At 38.5% G+C, this 22,016-nt stretch overlaps 1 non-coding gene across 1 annotated transcript; it reads right to left on the bottom strand.

The window, feature by feature from the left end:
* Nucleotides 1-14,309: 14,309 nt before the first annotated feature.
* Trnav-cac (transfer RNA valine (anticodon CAC)) lies at nucleotides 14,310-14,382 on the bottom strand. The gene has a single exon. It is a non-coding gene; the product is annotated as a tRNA-Val (tRNA).
* Nucleotides 14,383-22,016: the final 7,634 nt, after the last annotated feature.

Below are 22,016 nucleotides of genomic sequence, written 5' to 3'. Positions count from 1 at the left end.
AATTAGCTACCAACTAGCAATGCCTCCATTTTCTTTCAAGACTATCCAAATCCATCTCATAAAAATGAGAAGTATTTTATAAAGACCTCACTAGGAATTCCATATCATGAAAAAAAAATCCACTGACATATTTAATAGCATCCACTGTAGAGAAATTGATATACTTAATTTACATATTTTGTACAAAACTGTAAACTCGTATTCTATTATTTATTTATTTATTTAGTTATCAATGGACCTTTTTTTAAAAAAATTATTCATATGCAGTGCTGAGAATCAAACCTATTGCCTCACACATGCTAAGCAGGCACTTTACCACTAAGCTACAACCCCAGCCTAAATCCATATTCCTTTTTTTTTTTTTTTTTTGGTGCTGGGGATTGAACCCAGGGTCTTATGCATGTGAGGCAAGCACTCTACCAAATAAGCTATATCCCCATCATATATATTATATATTGTATATTTTGGTACCAGGATTGAATTTGGAGGCACTTGACCACTGAGCCACATCCCTAGCCCTATTTTGTATTTTTTTTTTTTTTTTTTTAGAGACAGGGTCTCACTGAGTTGCTTAGCACCTCAGTTTTGCTGAGGCTGGCTTTGAACTTGCGATCCTCATACTTCAGCCTTCTGAGCCGCTGGGATTACAGGCGTGGAACACCATAGCCGGCTTAGATCCACATTCTTTTACTACATCCTTAAATTAAATAGAAAAAATTTGACTCATCATCTGAGATTGTTTTTCACAGGTTTGGTACATGATAGGCGGTGTGACTAGAGCTGGACAGCACCAACCCAAGGCAGAAAAAGGTGCATGTTGCATCTCTTCTCAGCTCCAACTTTAGTGACCTCATGTTGATAACTTGAAATTGGCCATGATAGGAGTATTTACACCAAGGAAATCAACAAATGCTATAAACCAGGGCTTTATTTTTCAGAGAGCTATTTACCAGTGCACCACTAGTTTCTGTCTGCATCCTACAAAGGGAATGAGTAACAGGCTACAACTTGAATAATTCACTTTCTGTGCTGATTTTACTGAATTTCTAAGGGATTAAGTATCTAAAAGGTCAGGAGTTTGGCCTTAAATTATAGAATGAGTGCTAGTTCTTGACTTAATAAGTATGACTTAGAAATATATATAATATTAACTGGAAGAGGCTGTAAAAGTTTTGTAGGCCGCCTCCTGTCTTATGAAGGACTCTTACTACAAAAGCTGCTATTTTTGTTTGCTCTGAATCTCTCCCCACTTCTTCTGCTAATAGCATTTTGATTTTTCCTTGCCAACTCTCCGTCTGCCTGCTTAAAAAGGCACAACTGTTGACCCCATGCCCACCTCTCCTTTTCTGCTTGAGGGCTGTGCACATGATCCAAATGCAGTCAAAGAGAGAGCTTCTTGCCACGGCCACTAAGATTTGTGCAGAGGTGAGTTCATGGTTTCTGACTAATGGGACTGCAGCTTTCCCACAGCCACAGTGTTAAGTTCAGGTGAGGCACTTGATCCAAGCTACAGTGAATTCCTGCAGTGTCTGGTGCTATCAGGAAAGAGTAACCTGTGTAGTGTTTGTTAGACTAGAGATCAGGTTGGCACCTCTGCCACCATGTCACAGATGACAATCCGCAGTATGAAGCCAACACAAGGGCAGAAGAACTGAGCAACGGGGAGATTCCTCATGATAAGCTTTGCATTTACAGACCCACTAATTTATTTCCTTTATACTTAAACCATTTAAATTAGCATTTTGTCACTTGCACTTGAATGGTCTAATATAATTTTTTTTTTATAATAACTTTAACAAGTACTCAGCCAATATTTGAATACATCTAGTGAAAGAGCCTTACTATTTTGTGAAACAGTTCCTTTTGGGTGATCCTGAATATTGCAAAATTTTACACTAATCTGAATTTATGTCCATTGTCCCTATATCTGTCATCAAGGCAGCGCTTGTATTGTACATTACATCTCTATCTGCCTTTCTGACCTTTATAAACTCTGTGTTAATTTCCACACCTCTGCTAAGTTTTCTCTGCCTAAACAAACTTAGCCTCCTCAAAGATTCTGCAGGATTCTTGTTTTTTTGGTCAGACTCTGCTGGACATTCAAGACTTGGTTAGTGTCCTTGGTAACATGTGGCACACTTATACCTGATATCAGGCATAAGGTTGAGTAGTTTGGAGTGGAGAAGGATTATTACCTTATTCTTCCTATAGGAAGTGAAATGCTTAAGGGGGAAAATGTGTGGTTGGGACTTTGCTTTCATATTTGTTTTTACTTCTTTTATTTCTATCACCTCACCCCTTCAGGATTTATCTTCCTCTTTAACCACAGAGGTCCTGTCACCTTTGTTCTCCTCTGTCTGTCTCACCATAGCCACCTTCACCTCCACCTCTACTATTCCACCTCCCCCTCCACAACCAACATCAAGGAAAGAATTTGACTTATATATTGAGTTATATATAAGTGCAAAATAAATGACAATTTTAATGTGTCTCTTTTTTCAGGGTATATATTTTCATTTCTATAGACAAAACCTTGATTAGTTTGAATTAAAGAACAAAAGTTTCAAATATGGAGTTTAAGCTGTTATTGGACCATGCAGAAGGGGGTATTGTGTTGGAGGGTGCTTCACAGAAATTACCCGTGAATGAGCCCCGCCCCCCCCCCCCCACACACATACATTGTGCAGAATCTCTGCCACTTTAAATCTCCAGGGCCCTGTTTCTGCAACCTACTCTATTGCCTGTCATGTTCACGGCTTGTTCTTCTGAGTGTGGTGGTGTCCAGATGGGTTTTCGCCTTTCTATTCTTAAAGAAGCAAAATACTTCTTGTTCTCAAGGAAAGATAAGCAAAAACTTGGAAGCTAGCTCTATTTCTCTTCTGAAACCCACAAAGGTCAGCCGGGCGTAGTGTGCCATCTTGAATCGCAGCAACTCAGGAGGCTGAGGCAGGAGGATTGCAAGGTCAAATTCAGCCTTAGCAATTTAGTGAGGCCCTAAGCAACTCAGCTAGACCCTGTCCCAATAAAAAATAAAAAGGACTGGGGATGTGGCTCAGTGGTAGAGCACCCCTAGGTTCAATCCCTAGTACCAAAAAACAAAAACAAACAAAACCTCTAAAACCCACAGAGGTCCTCCTGTCACTAGCACAGAAATGATATCAATGTCCTGTGTAGAATCTAAGAAGGAAGCTACATATTTTATATATTGCAGTCCTTTCAAAAACACTTTAACCACTATGTCCAATTCATAGCCTTGATTGTTTAAATAATCTATCTGATATTATCATTAAAATAGCCAAAACATAGCAGATGAATATTTTTATTTTTATTTCAGGTATATAGATCCTGTCTGGTTTTAGCATTCTTTTGACACTGCTGACAAAGTGGCCTTTCCTTCTGTCTCCCGCCCCCCTCCCACCTCTGGTGGCAATTGCATCCCAGAGATTTGCCCAATTCCTGGCTCTCAAAAAATTTTTTTCCTGCAGTTGTTTATAAAAATTAGGATGTAAGTATAAATATTCAAAGCAACATTTAAACCTATTAAAAGGTTCTCCCCAAATGCCAGTTCCTAAGCAAGTTTAATGGAGTTTTTCTATAAGACCTATTTATGGAGGAAAATTTATGATAATGTGGGTCCATCTTGTACTAAACCCCAGGATGCTCATTTCTCAGAAGTAGCAGAAAGACCTCTTTATAGTACGGCTTTTCCTTGCGTCAGTGTGTCCTGGAAGTGGACCACCAGGCCAGCATTATAGTGACATCCCTGTGTATACACACTCACTCTGATTTCCTTAAGCAATGAATGGTTTTCACCAAGCTAGCTTCTCAAAAATTGAAATGATTTTTCTCTTAGTTAGGTTTCCTGTTAGGAGTCTTTTCCAAATCACTTTCCAGTCTCTCTCCACGAAACCACCACTGGTTAATGGAAACCTACAGTACTTGATGGAGTGGGATACAATGACGAGTCCCCCAGTCAATTTTCTTTGAATAAACAGGTCTTTTCTGAGGGCACTGCTGGTGGTTTAATCCTTGGCAGTTTTTCCTCCTCCAAAAACGTGTCTTATGAGAACAAGCGGTTCTTCCTGGTAGAATGAGCAGCTTTCAGAGCCCTTTCTGTTTGTTTAGTTTCTTGATTATATGAAGTACATTAAAACCAGTCCAAGGCCCATTAACATAATTTCCATGCATGTTAGTTCTGGCAAAACACACTAAACAGGAACTGTATGATAAATGAGATAAATAATTTTGATGGAGCAGTGAAATAAATAAACTTTTGCTGTTTAAGAAAACAAACCATGACTAGAGGTGTGTATAGGAATCGGTTTGTGTTAGGGTGGCATTCTGAGGGTGGCCTCCCATCCTTAGGACATTCTGGGGAGAAAACAATGCTATCTGAGCCCTTCGAGGTCCAATCCTCACTTTAAAATAAATTAAGAGGACTTGTGCCATTTATTTAGGATTGACTCTGCAGGCTCTGGATTATGTGAGGGTTCTTTTTCCTTCTTTTTGGCTGCTTTTGAGCCCTTAAAGAATGAGTACAGATCTACAGAAGAGGGGAAGTGCACACCCTTCTATTGAGACTTACTGCATTTTTTGGGAAGAAGTCGTTGGAGTCCAATGGATTCTAACAAGTTTAATTTTGCTTAGTTGACCCTTTGGAGACTTGCATGGCCAGGGCCCACTAGAAGTGTCTATCAGAGTTAGTAGCAGAATCTTAAGTTCATGAGGCCTGAGGAAAAATATAGCTTTTTTTTTTTTTTTTGTCAGTTGGGCCTAGAAAATTCTTTTCAAGATAACTTTACAGTTTTGTGACTCCCAAATCATTAAAGCTAAAAAGAACCTCAGGGGAGAGCTTGAAAAGCTAGTTTTGTTTTATTTTTAGGAATGGATCCCTGGGAATAGGCTATATGGTTCCACAGTGTGTTGACTGTTCAAATATCATCTGAGTTTTGTTATCACTGAGACCTCCTGCACTTGGAGCTCTGTTTCTTGGGTTACAGAAAGGGGGAATTCCACACAGGTGTGTATGCCCTGGCAAAATTACACTTGTGTTATTTATTTATTTACTGTTATATAAATCCTTCTTTCACTAATAAGTTTTTAATTAAAATTTTAAAAGTGCTACAAACATAAAAATTAGATGTATTTATTGGGCACTATTTGATATACATATATTTTATTTGTTGTTTTTAGATATACATGACAGTGGGGTATATTTTGACATATTATGCATACATAGGGTGCAACCCATTACAATTTTGATTGGATTCTTGTGGTTGAACATGATGTGGAGTTACACTGGTCATGTATTCACATATGAGCATACGAAAGTTAGGTTCGATTCATTCTACTATCTTTCCTATTCCCATCTCCCTCCCTTCCCTTCATTCCTCTTTGTCTGATCCATTGAACTTCTATGCCTCCCCTTCTGTCCACTTATTGTGTGTTAGTTTCCACATGTCAGAGAACATTCGGTCTTTGATTTGGGGGGATTGGCTTATATCACTTAGCATGATATTCTTCAGTTCTATCCATTTACGGGCCATATTTTCATTCTTCTTTATAGCTGAATAATATTCCATTGTGTACATATACCACATTTTCTTTTATCCATTCATCTGTTGAAGGGCACCTGGTTTGGTTCCATAGCTTGGCTATTGTGAATTGAGCTGCTATAAACATTGTTGTGATTGCACCACTATAGTATGCTGATGGTAAGTCCTAGGAGTGGGATACTGGGTCAAACGGTGGTTCCATTCCAAGTTTTCCAAGGAATCTCCATACTGCTTTCCAGAGTGGTTGTGCCAATGTGCAGTCCCACCAGCAATGTATTAGTGAACCTTTCCCCTCACATCCTCACAAACATTTATTGTTACTTGTATTTTTGATAATTGCCATTCTGGCTGGAATGAGATGAAATCTCAGTGTAGTTTTACTTTGCATTTCTCTAATTGCTAGATGCGCTGAACATTTTTTCATGTATTGTTTGACCATTTGTATTTCCTCTTCTGTGAAGTGCCTGTTCAATTCTTTTGCCCATTTTTTGATTGGGTTATTTGTGGGGTTTGGTGTTAAGTTTTTTGAGTTCTTTGTATATTCTGGAGATTGATGTTCTATCTGTGGTACAGGTGGCAAAGATTTTCTCCCATTCTGTATGCTCTCTGTTCTTGTTCTTGATTGTTTCCTTTGCTGTGAAGAAACTTTTTAGTTTGATGTCATCCCATTTATTCATTCTTGATTTTACTTCTTGTGCTTTAAGAGCCTTATTGAGGAAGTCAGTCACTGAGCCTGTATGATGGAGAGTAGGGCCTACTTTTTCTTCTAGTAGGCACAGGGTCTCTAGTGTAATGCCAAGGTCCTTGATCCACTTTGAGTTGAATTTAATGCAGGGTGAGATATAGGGGTTCAATTTCAATCTACTACATATGGATTTCCAGTTTTCCCAGCACCATTTGTTGAAGAGGCTGTCTTTTCTCCAAGGTATATTAATGGTGCCTTTGTCTAGTATGAGATAACTATATTTATGTAGGTATGTCTCTGTGTCTTCTCTTCTGTTCCATTGGCTTTTAAAAAAATATTTTTTTAGTTGTAGTTGGGCACAATACCTTTATTTTATTTGTTTATTTTTATGTGGTGCTGAGGATCGAACCCAGCTCCTCACATGTGCTAGGCGAGCACTCTACCGCTGAGCCACAACCCCAGCCCTCCATTGGCTTTTAATTCCATTTTTGTGCCCAATACCATGCTGTTTTTATTACTGTACCTCTGTAGTATAATCTAAGTTCTGGTATTTTGATGCCTTCTGAATTACTTTTCTCACAAGGATTTCTTTGGCTATTCTGGGCCTCTTATTTTTCCAAATGAATTTTATGACTGTTTTTTCTATTTCCAAGAAGAATGTCATTGGAAACTATTTGATATTTTGATACATGCATACATTGTGTAATCTTTAAATCAGTTTAGATATATATATTTGATCAAACATTTATCATTTCTTTATAGTGAATGTTCAAAATACTTTCTTCTAGTTTTTTGAAGTGTATAATATGCTGTTGTTGTTGTCTGTAGTCACCCTACTGTGCAGTAGCACACCAGAACTTCTTGGTTCTTATCTGTTACTTGGAATCCATTGATCAACCTTCCCTAATCTACTCTCTTTCCACTCTCCCCAGATGCTGGTAACCACCATTCTGCTCTCAACTTGCATGAGATCAACTTTCTTAGATATTCCACATGAGTAAGATTACATGGTACCTGTCTTTCTGCACCTGGCTTATTTCACTTAACATAATATTCTCTGGCTCATTCCATATTATTGCAAATGATCAGATTTTCTCTCTTTTTTATGGCTGAATAGTATTCATTAGTACATGTACCACATTTTCTTAATCCACCATCAGTGGATGGATACTTGGGTTGTTTTCATTTCTTGGTTAGTATTTATTTATTTATTTCTTATTATAGTGAGAACACGAGAGTTACCCTTTCACTGAATTTTTAAGTGTTCAACACAGTATTGAACTATGGGCATGATGTTGCCCAGTAGATCTCTTATGCATAACTAAAACTTTATACCCATCCAATAGCAACTCCCATTTCTTTTTTACTCTTCAAGCAATAAAGAAGACCAAATTAGTGGAATTTCTGAGATGAGAGATGGATTTTTCTATATCCCATCAATGTTGCTGTTGTAGTGCTGTCAATATTGTGAACTATGTGTATTCTACATGTGACAGAAGTCCTTGAATTTCTGCTTTTAAACCCATAATAAAAGTCCCATTATTTCAACAGTCTGATACTGATGATTACCTTAGGGTAATCTGAAATGCTGAGAAAATGGTGGCAGCATGAATTTGGATCTCCCTGAATTCTCCCACAGGGGATAAATTATATGGTATATGAGTTATATCTCACTAAAGTTGCTCGTGTGTGTGTGTGTGTGTGTATGTATGCTCAGGTTCCTAAATCAGAAGAAAAAAAACCTAGAGCAACTACATCATAAAGCCAAAAATCTATGGACAACACATATGAGATAACAATCAGCGGACTAGATAAACCCAAGAACCTTGAAATGTGAACCACAAAACTGGTACCTTTTAGGCCCTTGTGTAAGAGAAAACAGGGGGAAGCATTAGGGCTGGATTTGTGAATGGGAGATTCCAAAAATAGACAAAACTGGGAAAGACAATAGGTCCGTCTGATAGCAGTGGCTGAAAGTGCCCAGTGTTTGCACCCCCGATTGCTGGTGATATAAGGAGCCCATGACAGGGCCTAAAGTGAGTGCAGCAGGAGAGCTACAGTTGTCCTCTGCCTAGAGACCCACATCTAGAGTCAAGGAAAGACAAGGTTCAGATAAAAGTGAACAGGTGGGGAACAGAGAGCAGGTCATAGAGAACAACTTCTCTGCATGTAAATATAATGGACTTGACTTTACAGATCAGTTTTAGATTTATAGGAGAGCTGAAAAGTTAATACAGAGTTTCCATATACCCCCCACTCAATTTCCCTTATACTTGAACCTCTTTACTATCTTACACTAGTATGGTACAGCTATTATAGTCAATGAACCAACAGACATCATTTTTAACCAAGATCTATTCTTTATTCACATTTTTAAATTTTGGCCTAATGTTCTTTTTCTTTTTCAGGCTCCCTTTCAGTGTTTTACATTAGATTTAGTTGTCATGTTAGGTTCCTCTTGGCTGTGACAAAGTCTCAGACTTTCCTTATTTTTGATGACCTTGACAGTTTGGGGGAATACTGGTCAGGCATTTTGTAGCTGCCATATTTTTTCCAACAATTTATTAAACCACAGAAGAGAGCTTTCTATGAAGCTAGAAAGTTCTATGAATCAAAACTCTTTCCAACTAGGTTATCATCAGACTTTCCACAGCAATGCTTATGCAAAAAGAAAATGGCATAAAATTGAAGACACTTAAGAAAAGAAAATGTGCACCAAAGTTTTAATCCAGCAAAACTGACTTTCAGTTTAAAAAGACACAAAGGCTCTTTGTTTATCATTTTTAACATGGAAGAACTTAGGATTCATTGTTCCATGAGTTCTTAAAATTTTGTCTTTCTAGATTTGCATTAGAAACATCAGTATGAATTCAAAAAGTATTGTAATTTTTAAAAAATCACATGTGCATGTCTGCTGTGTATACTTCTTAGGTCTGCTCATTAAAAGGCCTAGAAACAAAGACCAACTCAGAAAAAATAAATATTCCTAAGGCCCACAGATAGTCTCAAAATAGAATCCTCTTTAAAAGAAACCAAGACTTATTGGGAAATGATCTAGATTTAGAGTAGGAAATGTATAACATGAGCTTGGAACATTTTAAAATACCAAATAGAAAAGAAGCTATCAAAGACTAATAGGATCATTTCTTGGGAGGCTTACAACTTGAGCTTCATTATGGCTAAGAATTGCAATTTCTTGAAATCTATTAAATATATTTTAATTTTGAATTCATAGTTACACATTACATGTCATATGTGACATATGATATATATGTATGTATATGATAATTTGATTAAATTATGAAAAGAAGGACCAATTTGGAAACTGGGTGGATAGAAGAACTGAGCAGTTTTAGTCTTTGTGAACTGTACTATTAGGTAAGTATATCCTTTAAAATTACTGTATCTAGTGAGTTAGCATTTCACAATTTTACAACTTCTAATGAATTAATAGGTTGAGACATTGGAATACCAATAGCTGCATACATCAAAAAGAAATGAAACCAGACATTATACACCTCTTTATGAGAGAACACAACACCATACAGGATTTCGCCAAATGCAATATGATCCATTTTCTGGACCCAGCTGCCAATTATCAGGAAATACCAAGGACAGAGGAACATCTTGAACTGTATCAAGGGAAGGAAGTCAGCAAAGTCCTGCCTGTTGGAAACTATACATCAAATAGCCTAGAACTTTTTGAATAGATACATATAAGAAAAATAAATAATAAAGGCTGTCTATGAACTGGGAGGAATTTTTGAGGGCCATATATCTGATAAGGAGTTAATGTTCACAATTCAATTGCAAAACAAAACTCAAGTAACCTGATTATAAAATGGGTGAAGGACCTGAATAGATTTTTCTAGAAAGAAGAGACTTGAATGGCCAAAAGATACATGAAAAGGTGCTCAGCATCACTAATCATCAGGGAAATGCAAATCAAAACCACAAAGAGATATCACCTCACACCTTTTAGGATAAGGCATAACAAGTGTTAGTAAGGATGCGGAGAGAGGGAGCCCTCATACACCATTGGTGGGAATGTAGATTGGTGCAGCCATCATGAAAAACAGAATGGAGACTCCTAAACAAAACTACCCTATGACCCAGTGATCCGTGTTCAGGGCATATAATTCAAGGAAATCACTACCTCATAAAGATATCCATCTACACTCCTGTGTTCATTGATTATTCACAATAGCCAAGATATGGAGACAACCTAAATATCCATTGACAGATGAATGCATCAAGAAATTGTGGGGTATACATGTAAATAATCTGGAATATTATTCTGCATTAAAAATGCAGGCCATTTTGTCATTTGTGACAGTATGTTTGAACCTGGAATGCATTATGCTAAGTGAAATAAGCCAGACACAGAAAAATACTGTGTGATCTCACTTATATGCAAAATCTTAAAATAAAAATTAACACATAAAAACAGACTAGAACTGTGGTATGTGGTAACTAGAGGCAGAGAGAGGAGAAGAGGAGGAAAGTGGGAAGTAGCCCATGTCCCTCATGGGCAACAGATTCAGGGTCACTCCGCATAAATTGGGCTGGCAATGAAAAGACCACACGAACACAAAATACCTTTATCGGGGGTCAGGAATGGTTCTGTGACGTCAGGGGTCAGCTCCCATGCTGGAGGGCAAGAGGAGCAAGGGAGGCAAGAGGCAATAGAGAGAGCACACCCAAAGCCCTCTATTTACTGGGGAGAAGACATTCGATAGAAAGCAGACACGGGGTCTCACTCCAGATTGTCAGAACACATCTTAGAATCTATATTCTCAACAAGCTCCTGGGTTATTTTTACACATGTACACTAATGCTTACAGTTTAAAATCAACTGAATTTGGGATTAGGAGAGCACTCCAGTCTGCACAGGGCTCCACAGCTACCTTCCTAACATTGAGGAAAGGCTATGAGTGAGCCTGAGGCATCTTACCATCTGAGGGAATCCAAATCCAGCCCAGAATACTCCTCTATCAAAAAGTGCTAGAGGAAGGAACAAAGTATTATCAGTAGATATCCTAATACACTGAAATATTCCCAGGTGATTTAAATAGCAGTGTTGTGACTCTCTAATCCAGATCCTCTTTGCCCAGTTAAAAGGTGTTTCCACAACCAACTAGCTCCCAGCTGTGGGATTAGATCAATCACTGCAGGAAAAAAGCAATATGTCAGCAAGATGATTGTAGAAACCCCTGAAGTTTTGCCTAGGTTTCCTAGAAACAGCAGAGCATTCCAATTAACTATCTACTTGAGCCGTGTTTGAATTCGCCTTGCAACTACTTCCTTATACCTTGAGTTGTTTTAGAATTTTCAGTACCACTAGAATCAGGCTCTTGTTCCTCGGATTCTACACTAAGAAATAGCTCAGTTTAAATTTCCCATTAGGGTGAGCAGAGACAGCTCTGCTGAACACACCTATTCACGAAGCTCTCATTTACTGCCTTCTGGATGTGTTACTGGTTTCTTCTGTCTTTCCCCGGTAGAAAGGAAACATTCATCTGAAGAGTAGAATGAGGAGGTAGTCCAGGAAGAGAATCATCACAACACTCAATGTTTGCACATTTTAATTTAAGCACCAAAGACAACAAGTGGGTCAACAGATAGAAGCTTTAAAGAAATGTTTAAAAGTAATGTTTAAAGAAAAAGAATTCTATTGAATTCTGTTTCTCATCAACACAAGTTCATTCTGCCATTGAAATCAGCAAAGCCATAACAGATCTTCGGCAGGGTTTTCCCACTAACCCATGCGCCCGCTCCAGATACATAAGCCCTCATCTGGACACCTACATATCATGATCAATAGTCAACAGTCTCATGTTTCACTTAATGTGAGATTTCCTCTTTGAGGTCCTGGATTAAAAAAAAAATACACAAAGAATTAAGTTTCACTTCAAAGGAGTAATAAAAAGAATGTTATGTTTTGCCTAAGAACTAAATGATTTCCATCCTCATGAAAAGCAGACAGCCATAGGTATATGACTAGGGCCCCTGATAGGTAGACATCAATGTTTCCACCCAAAAATGACTGGCTTTTGCCATTATAGACAACTTACAATCAAATTAAACTCAGAATGAAGCCATCTTGGTCTTTGCATGATAGGAAGTGAATACATCTGAAATTTGAGTGACATATAGCATTTTGCTTGCATTTTAACCCTTTGTTCTTTGTGCTATAAACATCATTGATATGTAAATTGGGGATTTATTCTGGATGACTCCAGAAAAATTTTAGTCATCCCAATGGGCTACCTATTCCAGTGTCTTGTGTTTCTCATTCTGAAGTGTACAGATAATTGGCCTATCTGTTTTGTATGTTGTACCACAGTTTTGTATGTACAAGTGGCAAAAGGGCAAATTGTGCATAGGGTAGGGAGGAAATGGCTCTATTCAGGATGATCTTGAAGCACACTTTCACGGTCAGGTGGAAGGGAAGAAAATGCTGCATAAGTGTTCATGAGGCTGTATGGATTCAAGACGAACCCATACTCCAAGTTCACATCGCTTCCAGCAGAGTCATGTAGCTCTCACTGAGCATCTATTTACAGATACCCTAAATTTCCTAGATGATTAGTAAGAAACAAAATCAAAGATTGTCACTGTTTGATTAAAAATGAAGAACTTTTCAAGAAGTTGAATGATTCGCCTCAAATTATGCAATCATTCCATGCTGAGCCTAGATTAATAGTTGGAATATAGGGAGGCCTGGGAAGAGGGCATAGAAAGCCAAGTCTGAGCCCGTGTTTATCCATCAGGATCTCATACCATTCTCACTAGCATCCCAGGAGGTGGGTTTTCTTATTCCCACTTTACGGGTGAAGAAATAGGAGCTTTTTTTTAGGTAACGTGGCTACATTCACACAGTTATAAAGTAAGAGAACCAATGATAAAACACGAGACTCATCCTTACCTCGAAGCCCCTGCGTGCTGGGCCCTCGATCTGTTTGCCAAAGTGCAGTGCACGCATCTCTCCTTCAGATGGCCTGTGCAAGGAAACCTGCAGTAGTTCCTGAACCACTCCCACCAGAATCACCTGAGAGGCTCATAAACTGCAGAGCCTTGCACCCTCCCCAGGCACTTCCACCTCAATACCAGCAGGTCTTTGGGGCAGGTGTCCTGATGGTATCATACGAGGACTGAAAATGGACAATCCCACCATGTGGGCATTTTCCTCTTTAAATAACTGAGAAACGGAAAGGATTTGAAATACGCATACATTGTCTTTTTAATTTAACTTTATTTAAAGGGGAAAACAGTATGCAAATGACAGTAGAGGTGGTGGCAGATCCATCAAAGTTTGGGGCCACTGTTCTGAGATGGAAAGGAAAAGGAACATGCCTGTTTGTCCAGATATAGGCATAAGCTGGAGAGCAAAGATCTGTCTGAGAGTTCAGGGACCCTCTGCTGTTTTCACAACCCCATCCTGCCACTGGAGAACAGGGTAGGGGTGATGTTGCAGGAAAGATCACTGAGTCCCCAGCACAGCATCCTTGTCTCAGTCAGTCAAAAGCACAAAAAGCACCCATCATCACAGCACCTCAGCAACGAGGAGATGCACTACAGCTTGTTCAGTTTCTCCCTGAACACCTGGGGTTGTAGACCTTTTAGATAATTAATAAAATCTTTGGACCTTTTTACCAGAAAAAATGCTCTCACACATACAAAAATGTTATCACATTTCAGGGAGTGCTCAGACTCCTCGAAATTCCTCTAACAGACTCCAATTTAGGAATCTCTTCTTTATGCGAAAACACAGTTTATTTCAGCTCAGGGCAAGCTAGTTCTCTATTAATTTCATTTGCTATCAATTTTGCTGAAATCCAACTTACCCTTCCTCTGAGTGAAGCATATTTTAAATAGGAATTCTTCATCTGGAGTTCATAGTTCCCAGTGGGATAGAGCTAGAATGGAGATTTGGAAGTGTCCATGGATCCCCTGACCCTTTAAGAAATACTCAAATGTTGGTGCCTTTTCCTGGGAAGAACTTTGATTAGAATATTGAAGGAGCTTACAACCAAAAACAGTTTTAAAAATACATCCTTTTTTTCTTTTGGTGGTGCTGGGGGTTGAACCCAGGGCCTTATGCATGTGAGGCAAGCACTCTACCAACTGAGCTACATCCCCAGCCCTAAAAATACATCTTTTTAAAGACTGTTAAAGAAAATCTTTATAAATGTACTATAATACCCAGATAAAAGGAAATAAAAACAACCTCACAAAACAAAGGTATAGTCACTGAATTGCCATATTAATACCCTATAACTGTCACTCAGGTCAAGAAATAGAATTCTGTGGGCCAGAGTTCCTGCACCAATCTACCCCAGCAACACCCCTGTGTGCCTCATTCCAGTCACACCCCCTCCCCCATCCCTGCAGAAATAACTGCTATCCTGAGATTTAAACTGGCACTTCCTATGAGCAGACACTTAACAGAAGAAGATATACAATCGATTAGCAAATTTATGAAAAAATGTTCAACGTCTCTAGCAATTAGAGAAATGCAAATTAAAACCACTCTATCTCACTCTAGAATGGCAATTATCAAGAATTCAAGCAACAATAAGTGCTGGCAAAGATGTGGGGGGAAAGATACACTGATTCATTGCTGGTAGGATTGCAAAATGATGTACCCACTTTGGAAAGCAGTATGGAGATTCCTTAGAAAACTTGGAACAGAACCACCATTTGACCCAGCTATTCCACTCCTCAATCTGAACCCAAAGGACTTAAAATTAGCATACTATGGTGACACAGCCACCTCAATGTTTATAGCAGCTCAATTCATAATAGCTAAACTGTGGAAGAAACCTAGATGCCCTTCAATAGGTGAATGGATTAACAAACTGTGGTGAATATATATACAATGGAATATTACATTAGCACTAAAAGAGAATCAAATTATGGCATTTGCAGGTAAATGGATGGAGTTGGAGAATATCATGCTAAATGAAGTAAGCCAATCCCAAAAAACCAAAGGCCAGTGTTCTGATAAGTGGATGCTGATCCATAACAGGATTGGGGAGCAAATTTGATTGGGCAAAGGGGAGGGAGGGGAGTGGGCATGGGGGCAGAAAAGATGGAATGAGATGGACATCATTATGTATGACTGCCCATATGGTGCAACTCTATGTCGTGTACAAAGAGAGAAATGAAAAGTTGTGTTCCATTTGTGTAAAAAAATATTTAATTAATTAAATATATATATATATATATATATATATATATATAAACCTCAAAATAAATAAATAAATAAATGGACCATCACTTCCTTGTCATTCTTCATGATTTTCTCACCTGAGCATGTATCCTGAGACACTGTCATTATAGTTTCAATCTTTTTAAGCCACAAGTTATTTTCCAACTTTATTAACTGTCAAACATATTAAGATATATGATGTTTTGATACGTACACAGTGAAGTATTATAAGAGTCAAGCAAACTAACAAACTCACCATCTCATATAGTTACCTTTCTTCTTTTCTTTTTTCCTCTTCCCTTCCCATCCTTCTCCTTCCTTCCTCCCTGTTAATAAATTGAGTACCTAAAATTTACTCTCTTGGAAAACTACCAGTATATAAAATCTTTACTAACTGTAGTCCTCATGTTGTACATTACATCTCCAGACTTACTCATCCTACCTACTGCAGCTCTGTACCCTTTGACCAACATCATCACGAGCCATCCATGGGCAGTGTGTGTGAGCTATGCGCATTTGAGCGTATTAGGGGACTGGCCTGGGTTGTGCGCTCATTGGGCCATGCCATGCAAAAGTGCCTTTCCTCTTGCTCTGTGTGATCCCACACAGCACCTGAGATGGGTGTGACTTGCCAAGATGTCAATTAATCTGCTGACTTGTAAGACATCACCAAGCAAGACTCCACGCTTTGAAACCCTATCCCTTGCCAGGTGATTCCTATTCAGACGACTTCTGGTCCAGTTGAAAGAAGCACTGCTATAAGGAATCATGTATAGCACTTATCTTAACACACTACTCTCGGTAGATCCTGCTACACATTGTATGCTGGGCAGAATAAACACAAGCAAAAGGAAATATTAGAGTCCATTTATAAACAATTCCTTAAAAATGCCTGCAAATATCTAAGGACTTTCCGTGAAGGGATAACTACCAAGAAGACCCACCAATAGCTGGTTTGTCCTAAGTGAAGATAGGCTAGAATTGTATCCCCTGTCCTTTAAAACCAAGTATCCAAGCACCTGCCCTTTCTCCCTCAGAACCCACATCTCCTCTCTTAAAATGTTCTGTCCATGAAAGTGCAGCCCAGTGCCTGCCACCATAGGAAACTAAACCACAGGCTGGTTTGGAGGAACTTGCAAAAGAAGGGTGGTTCAGCTCAGGTTAGATCCCCACAATTCTACCCTGTGTTCACTTGAACAGGTGAGAGAAGTTTTGGTGGATCCCTCCTCCCATCAAGCAGGTCACCTTTCTGGGAGTTGTAGGGTGGGCCTACAGACTGCTGTGCTCAAAATCACCTGAGCACTGCTGTAGAACCAACCTATCTCAGCAAATTAATTGCAATAATGAACAGCTGCTAATCTGAAAGCACTTGGTTCTCTTTTGAAATTTTTTTAAGACTCTAAATGATAGGAAAAGGTGTGAAATAAAGAAGCTGATTCTAAGGAGCTCTCTCACTAGACAAGGGAAGATACAGAAGGACCTCTGATGGCTGAGAGCTGTCTTGTAACTCTTTTTTCTCTTTCCATGGAGTCTGGAAGAAGGAGGCCATCCTGTGAATCTGGAGACACAAGAAGGCTTTGCTGATGACCTGACAAGGGGGTTGTGCCATGTTTTTATTAGTATTTTTAACTTCCCTGTGAGAAGGTTTAAGAGGACAAAGTAGTTTGACTGTTAACACATAAAGAAAGAAAGATCTCTAATAAGTCATGCTATTCAAAGTTTACTGTGCATACAGATCTCTGGAAAATATTGATAAAATGTCGTTTTGATAGGTCTGAGGGGAGGTCAGGGATCCAGCATTTCTCTCAAGCTCCCAGGTGATGTTTACACTGTTGGTCTGGGGACCACACTTTGCGTAGTGAGGTACTTAAGGACATAGGATAAGCCTAGAGATGGGGGTTTATGAGTTTTGAATTGATAGTGTTCCTTTCAGTTCTGAAGTATAGTCCTTTTAATTCAATAACATAAATCTCTGTTTTGACTTGAATATCAAGCATTTCACATTTGTGTATATTTATCCCATAACTTTGGGGGACTTGAAGTATGTAACTATTTTGGAACTAGTAAATAATGTCAAGACATACCTTCAGTGTGCCCCATGGTGCAATCTGCTGTCCTAAAGCAAAATGCTAGATCATACCAGTCACGTCTACGGTTTTTCTTCACAGATTCCCTTGATATTTAAATGTGCTTAACAATTACAGAAATAATTGTGTCAGGACCTACATTTCCCAGAACTCCTGGTAAAGGATAATATTGATGCTGCTCTTCAAACAATTCCCCTCTATTGAGTTAAGTAATTAATTAATTTACATAAGGGATTGAACCCAGGGGCACTTAACCATTGAGCCACATCCCCAGCCCCATTTTTTAAATTTTGAGACAGGGCCTTGCTAAGTTGCTCAGGCTGGCTTTGAACTTGAGATCTTCCTGCCTTAGCCTCGTGAGAGGTGGGATCACGGGCCTGAATTCTCTTTGATCCCTGAGGTCTCATAAAGAGTTTGACTTATCCACCCTTCTCACCACTAAAGTCATACATTAAAAACAACTCATCGAGTGCACTAATCACAGCATTTTGCTCTCCCAGCTTCTATATGTTGTGTGACTTAAAGCAGAAAGCCCATGTCATTGTGAATCTCTCACTTCACAGATAAATGGAGTGCCTCCAGGGTGAGTCATATGATTTATAGACCCTCTGTACTCTAATAGGTTGGTACCAGTACGATGTCAGAGGGCCAATTGTCATCTGTGATTTGTGATCAAATCTCTTCTCTTAGGAATTCAAGTATCTGATTATGTTTTTGATGAAATTGCCCAAACCTAAAGAAAAGAACACAAGGTAGGAAGATGAGAAACTGCTTCTGGTGTTTGGTCAGACCTCGCTACTTCTTACTTTAAGAAGAAAAATTGAGAGTGGGGAAAAGACACAGAGAAAAGTAACCAAGTAACCAAGAGATAGAAAGCAGTTGTTCAAGAAAAAGCTGATGGAGAGAGCTATATTAGCTGTAAATATAGAGATTAAGGAGTCATTTAATTCTCATTTTTAGACACATGGAGCAGAATTACAAGGCAAAGTTATTCTATCTTTACACAGAATATATTTACAAGTGTAGATTTGGCAGATAACCTCTCTTAAGTGCTTTCAGGGGCCATGATTTAATTTCTTTTAAAAGTTACATAGTATAGAGGTAACAGTCTTTTTAATGGCAACACTAAAATCTGTATTCATGTATTGAATGGCTAGGTTATTCTTATGAACTAAGAATGATATTTCCTAATCTTTGCAAGTAAAGTTTAATTTCACCATAGTTAAAAATGTAAATGCTTACACTAATCTACATTTGTAATTTGTTTCTCTTCTTTTGAAGTTCTTTATTAGCTGTGCCCTCTACCATCAGATCACCACTGAACCCCATGCTAATGGGTATAAATTACTGTGGTGCCAGCTTGTCTTACCTTTGTTAAATATGTGCCAACTATTTCACAATGAACCTTTACTTTCTTTTTTATGACTAGCTATAAAAACTGTGCTTAGAGTCAGTGAATGGACACAGTTTACATATTATGTCCACAATCTTGAAAGTTCCTACCTAAGCCAATTTTTTACTCTCCAGGGGTAAATCATGGTATTTTCCCTTTTCTTGATGTGCATTCTTTTTCCTCCCCTCCCCTCCCCTCTCCTCTCCTCTCCTCTCCTCTCCTCTCCTTCCTCCTCTCTCTTCAAAAACAGACAAGCAACAAAGAAAACCGGAAATGTGTTCTCTCACATTGCTGGAAGCATCTTGATCCAAAATCAAGTTGTCATCAGAGTGTTTCCTTATTTTCATTCATTTTTCCTCCGAAAGAAGATAGGAAGAAAATCAGTAACAAAAACGGGGCATCCATTGGTCAGTTTTACTCTTCAGTAAAATTGGGGAGGGGAGAAATTGACATTATTATGAAAATAGCAGTCTGTGATCTATTTTAACACATGAAACTCTACCTATTCATTATTAGAAAAGGGTAATCAAGAATTGGAATCTTAAAATCAGATGTCACAGGGGTCTAAAATTAGAACCAACCAGGTGAAGACCTAAGAGTTTTACAGTTTTTTATCTTGTGGGATGCATTGATTGGATTACCATAATTTTGTGCTGGGTTTAAAATTAGATTACCACAGAATGTATATGCACATTTCCATGTAAAATAAGAACTTAAAAAATTATGTTTGAAACCTGAAGAAACTTGTGAAGAAAACAGAAGTGTTTAGAAAGGAAAGCCAAGAAATGGAGACCAAATAATACCTGAAGATATCAAATAATAAATGATTGTTCTGAACTTGTTTGGAGTTGAATAAAGAGGCAGCATATGAGAGAAGGGAAATAACATTTTGGTGGGGAGGAATGATTCCTAATGTTTTACCAAGTCAGGGTAAGTATAATGTTAATATATTCACAATAAAGCTAACAAAGAATCTCCTGGGAATTTTCCATATTGGCTCTTCTTGAAGGAAATTGGCTGGAAAACAAAACCTTTGACTTTCATACTTTTAGTCTCAGGGTTTTTTTTTCTCTTCTTTAAGATATGGCATTTTCCCTTTCCTCAATATACATTCCTCCCCCTCCCCCGTGTGTGTGTGTGTGTGTGTGTGTGTATGTGTGTGTTTAAAAAACAGAAATAACAAAACTGGAAATGTGTTCTCTCACACTCCTGGAAGCAGTGTTTGCTATACCACATATTTTGGATTATGACCAGCTGAACTTTTGAATCATTTTGGTCTAATTAAACTTCCCTAGAGATGTAAGCACATGATCCTAAACAAAGATTCACAATCTCCTTGTAGAAGAGATATGTAAGCAAATGAAGAGTAACAACATACACACCTTTTTAATTGTAGAGCAAATGGAGAACCAGCCCAACCAGTGCATTCTTGACTATAATGCCCACTTGGTCTCTTGTGTTCTCTGGTATGAAGCTTGCAGTGAGAATCTTCTCTCTGTTTATTCTAAGAGGTCAGTTGACATGGAGGTGGAAGGTGAAGGGCCATTTGTTCACATCTGTGTAACACCAACCAAGCAGCAAAGGGCAAAGTGTGTGCTCTCTCATTCAGGAAAACAGATCCTGCTGTTTTGGCGCTTAGGAGAAAGGTGTCTCAGAGTCAGTGGAAGAAAGCTTGAGGGCTGGGCACTTGGGCCTCAGCTCAAACACCAAAGAGTTAATATTCTCCTTCTAATATATCTGACATCAGGAAGCCACTGTCCACTGACTCTGAACTTGGCCAGGCCATTCACAATGGCTGTTGGAGGAGGAACATACAAGAGAAAAAGAGAAGAGCAATAATATCTGTCATCTCAGGGAGAGACTAGAAATGCTGAGAAGTAGCTTCCCATGTCCCAAAGCAAAAGGAAGGCTACATTACCCAGGGGTTGCAGATAAAAGACCTTGATATGCAGTCTACCTTCTTTTTGTGAGCTCCCTTGGTCACAGCACTCTTTCCTAAACAGGCAGTATCTCAGAATCCTCAAAATAGTGCTCCATGGAGGTCCCTCCAACTGGCTGGAATGGACCTCAGACCTATTTGACATCCTTGATTTATGCTACAGGATAGTAGCATTTCTTCACTGGGGAAACCATTTTGCTGGACCCAAGGAACATAGGGATAGTAATAGCTTTTTCCTTTCTGGAAGTTCTGTCCAGTGGTATGGAAACATAGGTGCACATAAACTGGATGGTTACTTTCTGTGGATACATCAAAGGATGGATTTATGGATATGTCAGGTCTTCCTCTTGCCTGTCTTGTTCCATTTCGAATTCCAAGTGTTTTGCACTGTTTTTGACATCTAGTTGGTACTTAGTAAATGTTTTCTAAATGAATAAATAAATGAAAAAAAAATGACTAAAGTTAAATCATAGAGGTCAATTCTTATTTTGTCATTATAGAATGTGTTTAATAGAAGTTTTATAATTTTGAATTTTTATTCTCTATTTTTTAATTAAAATTTTAACACCTATTTAATCTGTCAATGGTACTGAATTTGTAGCAAACAAAAGAGAAAACTCTGGAAATGTAATTTTAAAGAAAACGATTCTACAATTTCTTTTTGTCAGGCAGAGAATAGCACACAAACAAATATGGGCATGTTTTTCCTTTAGTAAAATGTCACCACAAAGAATGGGATTCTCAGGTGTTCCATGACGTGCATATATTTAAAAACCACCTTCTCCTGCCAAATCTGACATTTCAGAGGAATAGTCCTTGAATTTTCGTGCGCATGAGAATTACCTAGAAGGCTCGTTAAAACAACCTAGGTTGCTAGGTCCCGCCCTCAGAGTTTCTGATACAGTAGTGTTTCATTTCTCACAACTTCCTAGATGATGCTCTTGGTCCAAAGTCCCCACTTTGAGAACCACTGTTTTAGGTTGTATTTTTTTGACATAAAGACACCTTTTATTTTTTTGGTAACTCCTTCCCAAATGTCTTTTGAAAAATTCTGGATAGAAAAGCCACTGGTGCACATACTAACTCACTAAACCTTATAAAACTCTGTGAGGTGTATACTATTATTATCCCTATTTAAAGTGG

The sequence above is a fragment of the Marmota monax genome, unplaced genomic scaffold (genome assembly GCF_021218885.2).
Source record: "Marmota monax isolate L192 unplaced genomic scaffold, Marmota_monax_Labrador192_F-V1.1 WCK01_AAM20220418_F8-fsc00002, whole genome shotgun sequence".
NCBI lineage: Eukaryota > Metazoa > Chordata > Mammalia > Rodentia > Sciuridae > Marmota > Marmota monax.
The sequence above is the reverse complement of the archived record's forward strand: the minus strand, read 5'-3'. Positions and strand labels throughout refer to the sequence as shown.